The following is a 10,915-nucleotide window of genomic DNA, read 5'->3' as shown; positions in this document are numbered from 1 at the left end:
GCTGACTGGCGGCTCTGGCAGATCCTGGCTGGCGGGCGGCTCTGGCAGCTTCTGTCTGGCGGGCGGCTCCTGTCTGGCGGGCGGCTCTGGCGGCTCCTGTCTGGCGGCGGCTCTGGCGGCTCCTGACTGACGGACGGCTCTAGCGGCTCCTGACTGACGGACGGCTCTGAAGGCTCAGGACAGACGGGCGGCTTTGAAGGCTCAGGACAGACGGGCGGCTTTGAAGGCTCAGGACAGACGGGTGGCTCAGACGGCGCTGGGCAGACGGGCAGCGCAGGCGGCGCTGGGCAGACGGACAGCTCAGACGGCGCTGGGCAGACGGGCAGCGCAGGCGGCGCTGGGCAGACGGGAGACTCTGGCCGGCTGAGGCACACAGTAGGCCTGGTGCGTGGTGCCGGAACTGTTGGTACCGGGCTAAGGACACGCACCTTAAGGCTAGTGCGGGGAGCAGCAACAGGGCGCACAGGGTTCTGGAGACGCACAGGAGGCTTGGTGCGTGATGCCGGAACTGGTGGTACCGGGCTGGAGACACGCACCACAGGGCGAGTGCGTGGAGGAGGAACAGAGTTCTGGAGACGCACTGGAAGCCTGGTGCGTGGTGTAGGCACTGGTGGTACTGGGCTGGGGCGGGGAGGTGGCGCCGGATATACCGGACCGTGCAGGCGTACTGGCTCCCTTGAGCACCGAGCCTGCCCAACCTTACCTGGTTGAATGCTCCCCGTAGCCCGACCAGTGCGGGGAGGTGGAATAACCCGCACTGGGCTGTGTTTTGGCGAACCGGGGTCACCATGCGTAAGGCTGGTGCCATGTATGCCGGCACGAGGAGACGCACTGGAGACCAGACGCGTTGAGCCGATTTCATGGCACCTGGCTCAATGCTCAATCTAGCCCGGGCCGATACGTGGAGCTGGGATGTACCGCACCGGGCTAAGCACACGTACAGGAGACACTGTGCGCTTTACCGCATAACACGGTGTCTTCCCGTACTCTCGCTCTCCACGGTAAGCTCGGGAGGTTGGCGCAGGTCTCCTACCTGACTTCGCCACACTCTGTTTTAGCCCCCCGCCAAGAAATTTATTGGGCTGTCTCTCGGGCTTCCTACCGCGTCACCGTGCTGCCTCCATTCGCCGGTATCCCTCCTCACACTGCTCCAGAGAATCCCAGGCGGGCTCCGGCATTCTCCCTGGGTCGATCGCCCACCTGTCGATCTCCTCCCACGTAGTGTAGTCCAGACTCTGCTCCCATGTCCATTCCTCCTTGCGCTGCTCCTGCTGCCGCTGCCTGTTACCACGCTGCTTGGTCCATTTGTGGTGGGTGATTCTGTAACGCTCGTCGTTAGGTGGAAGAGAGGAGGACCAAAGCGCAGCGTGGTATGTTTCCATATTTATTGGAAACACTTAACAACACGAACAAAACAATAAACAGAAAATGAAACTAACGACGCTACAGACCTGAACATGTGAACATACAGACAACGAAGAACGCAATGAACAGGAACAATCACCCACAAACAAACAGTGAGAACAGCCTACCTAAATATGGTTCCCAATCAGAGGAAACGTAAAACACCTGCCCCTGATTGAGAACCATATCAGGCTAGTTGACAACCCTAAACCAAACATAGAAACACATAACATAGAATGCCCACCCAGCTCACGTCCTGACCAACTAAACAAGACTGAACAAAGGAAATAAGGTCAGGAACGTGACAGTTAAACTATCTATACTTGAGATTCTTCAAAGTAGCCACCCTTTGCCTTGATGACAGCTTTGCACACTCTTGGAATTCTCTCAACCAGCTTCATGAGGTAGTCACCTGGAATGCATTTCAGTTAACAGGTGTGACTTGTAAAAGTACATTTGTGCAATTTCTTTCCTTAACTTCTCTAGGATAGGGGGCAGCAAATTCACTATTGGATAAATAGCGTGCCCAATTTCAACTTCCTTCTACTCATCCCCAGAATATAAGATATGCATCATGTCTGTAAGTATAACAGAACTTATGTAGCAGGCAAAATCCCGAGGACTAACCATTATTTTTTTTTATTTTTTTAAGTCACTGTCTGTTCAATGAGATTTCATTGGAATACTGGATTTCTAATCACCCTGTTTTCAGTTCCTACCGCTTCCACTGGATGTCACCACTCTTTGGAAATAGGTTGAGGTTATTTCTTTGTGCAATGAAGAAGTGAGGCCACCTGGAAACAGTGTAACGTCATGTGTACTGTTTGAGAGTTGCGCAAGACTAGAAAAGTAGCGTTAGTTTGTTGATCTCCTGTATTGAAAACAGATAGACCCGTCTTCAATTTGATCGATTATTAACGTTTACAAATACCTTAAGTTGTATTACAAAAGTAGTTTGAAATATTTTGGCAAAGTTGAGGTAATTTTTGAGATATTTTGTAGTGACTTTGCGCAAATTGGAAGCAGTTTTTTTCTGGATCAACCGCGCCAAATAAATGGACAATTTGGATATATATGGACGGAATTAATCGAACAAAAGGACTATTTGTGATGTTTATGGGACATATTGGAGTGCCAACAAAAGAATCTCGTCAAAGGTAAGGCATGATTTATATTTTATTTCTGCGTTTTGTGTCGTGCCTGCAGTGTTGAAATATGCTACACTCTCTTTGTTTACTGTTGTGCTATCATCAGATAATAGCATCTTATGCTTTCGCCGAAAAGCCTTTTTGAAATCTGACATGGTGGCTGGATTCACGACGAGTGTAGCTTTAATTTGGTATCTTACATGTGTGATTTAATGAAAGTTTGATTTTATATCATTTTTTTTAATTTGGCGCTGGCTATTGGCCAAGTGGGACGGTAGCGTCCCACATATCCTAGAGAAGTTAACGCGTTTGAGCCAATCAGTTGTTTTGTGACAAGGTAGGGGTGGTATACAGAAGATAGCCCTATTTGGTAAAAGACCAAGTCCATAATATGGCAAGAACAGCTCAAATAAACAAAGAGAAACGACAGTCCATCATTCATTTAAGACATGAAGGTCAGTCAATACGGAACATTTCAAGAACTTTTAAAGTTTCTTCAAGTGCAGTCGCAAAAACCATCAAGCGCTATGATAAAAAACTGGCTCTTATGAGGACCGCCACAGGAAAGGAAGACCCAGAGTTACCTCTGCTGCAGAGGAAAAGTTCATTAGAGTTAACTGCACCTCAGATTGCAGCCCAAAAAATGCTTTACAGAGTTCAAGTAACAGACAGATCTCAACATCAACTGTTCAGAGGAGACTGGCTGTCACAATCGTCTTGCTGAGAGAGAGTGGACCAAGGCGCAGCGTGTGCAAAATACATTCTCTTTTATTTTAGAGAAAGGAAAAAACACGCAACGAACACTTTAACAAACTGAAACAAAACAACAAACGATCGTGAAGCTATAGACGTAAGTGCACACACAAGCTACAAACGTACAACATAAACAATTACCCACATTAACCTAGTGCCTATGGCTGTCTTAAATATGGCTCCCAATCAGAGACAATTAATGACATCTGTCTCTGATTGAGAACCATTCAGGCAACCATAGACACAGCTAGACACCTACACTAAACACAAACCCATCTACTCTACTTAACCCCCTAAACCATACAACCACCCTAGACAATACAAAAACACATACCTTCCCCATGTCACACCCTGACCTAACTAAAATAATAAAGGAAACAAAGAATACTAAGGCCAGGGCGTGACACTGGCCTTCATGGTCGAATTTCTGCAAAGAAACCACTACTAATAGACACCAATAATAAGAAGAGACTTGCTTGGGCCAAGAAACACGGTGCTTCGCTGGTGACACTGTCTGTGATTTATTTAGAATTCAAGGCACACTTAACCAGCATGGCTACCACAGCGTTCTGCAGCGATACGTCCCCTATCTGGTTTGTGCTTAGTGGGACTATCGTTTCAACAGGACAATGACCCAAAACACAGGCTGTGGGAGGGCTATTGTATCAGGGAGAATAATGGAGTGCTGCGTCAAATGACCTGGCCTCCACAGTCACCCGACCTCAACCCAATTTAAATGGTTTGTGATGAGTTGGACCGCAGAGTGAAGGAAAAGCAGCCAACAAGCGCTCACCATATGTGGGAACTCCTTCAAGACTGTTGGAAAAGACTTCCTCATGAAGCTGGTTGAGAGAATGCCAAGAGTGTACAAAGTTGTCATCAAGGCAAAGGGTGGGTACTTTGAAGAATCTCAAATATGAAATGTATATTGATTTGTTTAACACTTTTTTGGTGACCGCATGATTCCATATGTGTTATTTCATAGTTTTGATGTCTTCACTATTATTCTACAATGTAAAAAATAGTACAAATAAAGATAAACCCTGGAATGAGTAGGTGTGTCCAAACTTTTGACTGGTACTGTATATCTCCTGCTTCAAAGACTTTGGCTTCTATTGGTTTCCCATTCACAATTTTGGTGCCACAGTGATTAGGGGGTATTTGGTCTCCGCCTGGAAAATGAACTAGGGGAATAGTGACTTAATGTCTAGTTTATATATATCTATCTGCAGATGAAAAAAATGCAGCTGGCTAAACTTGTACGATACAGACCATCCAAAAATAACAGGAAACTCTTACCAGAAAGTTGCAGTTAAAAATCTTGGTAAGACTTTATTTTCCGGGTAACATCAATGTGATAACATTGATGAGATGAAATAGGATTCTCAAAAAGTCCTTCATGGTCACGTACGTCCTTAAAGTTGTGTGATTTAAAGATACACTATGGACATTTAGTGGGTAAAAGTTTATGTCAAATTTTGAACTGAATGTTGGCTTGTATGAAACTACACAAATATTTTGTTTCAGGCAAACATTATATGCTTTTGCTCATGGGTGTAGGGAGGTGTTCCCCTTTCTGTCTAATGAGGTCATTTCTGGACAATATTTCTGAAGTAAAAATATGGTAATTTTCAATCATTATAATTAATGTGTTACTGGCCAATCCTTAATATATTATTTGTTAGTCATAATAGAGACATATTAGTATTTATTAAAGGGCAAGTTACACAAGAAACAGGCTCTTAGTAACTGTCTCAGTGTGTGACTATTAAGGACATAGTACCTGAAAATGTGTTCCCCATCCAGTACACAAGGTGTGCAAAGATCCTTTTGACATCAGTGTACATGACCACATTTGCCAGGTGTGTCATTGTTGAAAACACATGTGCTTCATCAAACATTGATATTGGAGCATTGCCAAGGACTTATCATATAAGTACTTGAAGGAAGCAAACGTTCAACAGATCCTCACTGAAACCTTACTACAACAGACATGATGTACCAGGCTTTTCTGCTGACGATCCCGCTACTGATGGCGTTTCAGACGTCAAACACTTCACCACTTGATTCTGTAAAGAAGATTGGACCGACAAGCGCTCCAAAAGTTGCCAAAGTTGATGAGATAAGAAATAGGGCTCAGTTCATTGCTAGAAGCTGCGAGGAAGTTAGGGATGTATATGGTCCATCTGAGGATGGTCTGTACTCCCTGACCACAGCTACTGGGGTGGTGTAACAGACCTTCTGCGACATGACATCAGTGGGTGGCGGCTGGACTTTGGTGGCAAGCGTGCATGAGGACAACGTCTACTGGAAGTGCACAGTTGGCGATAGTTGGACCAGCCAGCAGGGCAACAACGCCAACTGGCCAAAAGGGGAAGACAAGTGGGCCAACTGCAAGACTTTGGAGGCAGACTACTACGACATCGTAGCAGAAGACATGTCGGTGTGGAACGTTCCCAACAAAACGCCCTTATACCACTGGAACCTGACTGCCATCATGCTCTGCCACATTTAGAGGCACTTCCTCCGTCTGTACAGGGGAAACCTGTACTACCTCTTCCACTGCTACCCGGTCGAGTACAACTTTGGGGCACACCAGTCCAACAATGGACCCTCCATTCCCATAGTGTATGACCTCGGGGACAAAGAGTCCACCAAAATGTTCTACGGCCCTAACACTAGAGGGGAGACTGAGGGAGGCTTTATCAGTTTCAGAGCCATAAACCATGAACGGGCGGCCACAGCCATCTGCTCCGGGGTCAAACCCAAAGGCGGCGAGGTTGATGCATACTGTATTGGTGGTGGTGGGTTTTTCCCTTAGGGTAACCCTCTTCAGTGTGGGGATTTCACCTCCTTTGCCTGGAACGGCTATGGGACCAATGTAGGTTGGAGTGCATCAAAACAGATGCTGGAATCAGCTGTGTTACTCTTTTACCGCTAATTCACAGTGCATTTACTTTTCTTTGATTGCATGATAGATAGACAGATTTTGGGGTAAAAAAATCAAAAGTACATTTAAAAGTCATTTTGATAATATTAGTAATACCTTATATATTTTTTAACTATTCATTCCATTACTACAAAGAAATAGCATAAAGCAATAACCATTCCATTCATAAAAAATATTGTGTCTAATACAATCATAGAGTCCACCAAAATGACGGTAGCGTCCCACCTCTTCAACAGCCAGTGAAACTGCAGGGCGCCAAATTCAAAACAACAGAAATCCCATAATTAAAATTCCTCAAACATACGTGTATTTTACACCATTTTAAAGATACACTTGTTGTAAATCCAGCCACAGTGTCCGATTTCAAAAAGGCTTTACGACGAAAGCAAACCAAACGATTATGTTAGGTGAGTGCCTATTCACAGAATAACACAGCCATTTTTCCAGCCAAAGAGAGTATTCACAAAAAGCTGAAATATAGATTAAATTAATCACTAACCTTTGATGATCTTCATCAGATGACACTCACAGGACTTCATGTTACACAATACATGTATGTTTTGTTCGGTAAAGTTTATATTTATATCCAAAAATCTGAGTTCACATTGGCGCCTTACGTTCAGAAGTTCCAAAACATCCTTTGATTTTGCAGAGAGCCACATCAATTTACAGGAATACTCATAATAAACATTGCTAAAAGATACAACTGTTTGCATGGAATTTTAGATGCACTTCTCCTTAATGGAACCGCTGTATCAGATTTCAAAAAAGCTTTACGGAAAAAGCAAACCATGCAATAATCTGAGTCGGCGCTCAGAGCCCAATCAAGACACAAATATATCCGCCATATTATGCAGTCAACAAAAGTCATAAATAGCATTATAAATCTTCACTTACCTTTGCTGATCTTCGTCGGAATGCACTCCCAGGACTCCCACTTCCACAAGAAATGTTAGTTTTGTTCGGTAGTGTCCATCATTTATGTCCAAATAGTTACTTTTGTTAGCGCGTTTGGTAAACAAATCCAAAGTCAGGAAGCACGTTCACTAAAAGCAGACGAAATGTCAAAAAGTTCCGTAACAGTCAGTAGAAACATGTCAAATTATGTATTGAATCAATCTTTAGGATGTTTTTAACATAAATCTTCAATAATATTCCAACCGGAGAATTCCATTGTCTTCAGAAGTGCGATGGAACAGAGCTCCCTCTCATGTGAATGCGCATGGTCAGAGCATGGTCAGCTCATGGCAGACCTTACTCATTCCCTTCTCATTCGGCCCCACTTCACAGTAGAAGCATCAGACAAGGTTCTAAAGACTGTTGACATCTAGTGGAAGCCTTAGGAACAACATTACCAATATCCCACTGTATCTTCAATAGGAGCTGAGTTGAAAATCGACCAACCTCAGATTTCCCACTTCCTGGTTGGATTTCTTCTCAGGTTTTTGCCTGCCATATAAGTTCTGTTATACTCACAGACATCATTCAAACAGTTTTAGAAACTTCAGCGTGTTTTCTATCCAAATCTACGAATAATGTGCATATTCTAGCTTTTATGGCTTTGTAGCAGGCCGTTTACTCTGGGCATGCTTTTCATCCGGACGTGAAAATACTGCCCCCTACACCAAAGAAGTGAAATGCTTATAGCTGATAGTGACAAATATTATGTCATGTGAGGCTCTTAATAACTGAATTATGGTAAGGTTACTGTAAACCTGCTGTGTTGGGGTGATGGGAAAATCAGTGTATGGAAATTCAGTGTATGGATTGTGTGTGCTTGTTTGATCATTCTTCCTGCAGTAATGTAACAACAAAGTCGTCTATGGATCTGAGAACAGTAAATGAGCCTACTGTCCCTTTTCATTATAATATTTCTTACTTGTTTTTTTGGTGGGTGTGTCGGGGAGAGGGGGGTGGGTTAAGATGAACTTATCTAGAGAGAGATGGATAGGACATATTCTGAGGAGAGAGCGAGAGAGAAGGAGAGAGCGAGAGAGAAAGAGAGGAGAGAGAGAAGGTGAGAAAAGAAGGCAAGAGAGAGGAGAGAGATTCAGAAGGAGAGAGCGAGGTAGAGAGAGCAGAAAGGACTGTTCTGAGTGCTGTAATAATGCCTCAGTGTATGGACATGACTAGCCATGTGATGTTTTGAAATGTAGATATATATTATATGTTGTTGGCTGTTGGATTAAAACATGTTTGTCACGTGAAGAAAGACACTGGACATGATCGTATCCAACTAATAGTGCTCCTCTGGCACACACACACATGGCTGAGAGGCAGCAGGTGACATAGAGATGAAGAGAAGAAAAGCAGCCAGCCCGGCCTCAGCATGTCCATGGCCATACAGCATCATTATTTCTGGGTCTGTTTCCCTGGTTGAGGCTTTCCTGGAGGTTGAGAGCCAGCGATGCAACCACAACCATCAGAGTAAAAGACACATAACTAGGGTGTTCTGGCTAACACACTTCACCTTGTGTTAGGATCACAGTCACACACAGCCGTACACTCACACACACACACACACACACACACACACACACACACACACACACACACACACACACACACACACACACACACACACATACACACACACACACACACACACACACACACACACACACACACACACACACACACACACACACACACACACACACACACACACACACACACACACACACACACACACACACACACACACACACACACACACACACACACATATATACACACACACTCACCTGCATCTCCCCTCCTGTTTAGCTGCCAAGCACATGAAAACCAGTCACACGTGTGGAATGATCAGGGCCGGTGGACATCCTCGTAACCACCCCTCGGTCCAAACCATGTAAATAAAGACAGGGTTACTCTGCTGTCAAGCCTGCAAGGTGTGTGAGTGTGTGCGTGAAGGGAGATGGGCAGCATTAGGGAGAGGAGTCATGCACAGGACTCTACAACAAGATTGTTTGGTTTTAATGTCTCCTCCCTCAGGTCTGAATGTTAACAGGCACATTAAAACGACAGGCAGCGTTTCGAACTGACGACTGTTACTGTTCAGATGCGCGCGCACACACCTCTTCAGGGTGGGGAGTTTACATTGATACTAGTATGACTCAGAGAAAGAGTTGATTGTTGTTGAGGGGTTGTTTTTCCCACTCAGTCAGCACTGAGGCTGTAAGACAGGGACAGGGGGGGAGGGGAGAGCTGTTAGACAGGGAGGGAGGGGAGAGCTGTGTCACGACGTGGCCCTTTGGGGAGTATATCGTGGCTCCCCCCCTCTCTCACGCTCCCCGCCACAAGTTTTATGACTTTACGACAGGTCGTAAATACCTGGTAGAAACTGCCATGCAGTATTGAGGGAGAGAGTCTACCAGAACAAAGAGCTTCTCTTAGTTCAAAACTCCTAATTCTCAAAATGGGAGAACTAAACAATATTTCTACTTTTGAGAATGTGGGCATGGTCCGTGGACACTTATGGGACAGTCATGACAAGTGTGTTTCCTTTGGTGATCTCATGAAGGACAAGAAACACACATAACTATATCTCTTAAAGTGTACATTTCCCAGCTGTCAGGTTGGCATCTAAATATTGTGAAACGTATGTGATTTAAACATGAAACTATTTGTGAAAAGATGTAATGTGACGTTAACCTTCTAAATGAGAGTATGGATTTTCATATAAAGATGAACTAGTCAGTTGCCGCACCCCCGTGAGCCCAGACATCACATTAGGCGTCATAGAACTTATGCTTCATCTTTCACAAGTATAAAACACCATCCTACAAAATATAAATTAAGTCAGAGAACGCCGGGACAGAATCTTCACGTTGTAATGGCTACAATTCTATAGGCATCGGAGACCATACAGCTGTAGTTTTGGCTACACTGCTGGAAATGGTTGAACTCTGAGACTAATGATCACTGCAGAATAAAAGCAAATCTTAGACGTATAATTACTAGTCTGCAGCTAGAAATTACGTAAGTCTAGAACAAGAATACCGACAACCGCCGAAGCATCTATTCTATGAGAACATTTCCGAATGGTACTCTGAAGTATTCCATTCTAACCACCTACAACCACAAACGATATTGTGACTTCTGGGAAAGTTAACCAGAGACTCTGATGAACTCTACAGGACGATCGAGGATTCCAACAGAGAAGACAACAACAACATACGGGCGTAAATATATACATTGCAATTATTCTTGAATGAGATGCCATTCATGTGCAAAGGATTAGCATTTCAATTAATATAATTATAGGCTGTGTGTAGTGAATCAATTTTGTCTTTCCCACTCTTTCTTAGTCCCCACCCCTTTCCTTTGTCTACCAAGCCGGCATATCGGCTTAGCCCACTAAGGACTTTTCTATCATTGTTAGTAACCAATATCTACTGTTTGTTTATGTGATTATTTAGTTAGTTAAATAAATAATAAAGCCAATTTGTATATTGCTGATTCATTATGGAAACTAGGGTTTGTGCAGATATCCAAGGGTTTGCGACGTTCAGTAATGAGAACTGATAAGGTAATAATTCATTCATAGAAAACTAATTGATCAGATATTAAAATATCTGAAGAGTTATATTCGGAAAATTAAACGTTGTAATCTCAACATTTTCTGTGATGCCCCGACTTCCTAATTAATTAATGTTTA

General features: G+C 43.9%; 1 pseudogene; it reads left to right on the top strand.

Moving 5' to 3' along the window:
• The first annotated feature begins 5,298 nt into the window (after positions 1-5,298).
• Positions 5,299-6,246, top strand: LOC120022284 (annotated as a pseudogene).
• Positions 6,247-10,915: the final 4,669 nt, after the last annotated feature.

Source organism: Salvelinus namaycush, chromosome 27 (genome assembly GCF_016432855.1).
Source record: "Salvelinus namaycush isolate Seneca chromosome 27, SaNama_1.0, whole genome shotgun sequence".
NCBI lineage: Eukaryota > Metazoa > Chordata > Actinopteri > Salmoniformes > Salmonidae > Salvelinus > Salvelinus namaycush.
This window is presented reverse-complemented; position numbering and strand designations above follow the sequence as displayed.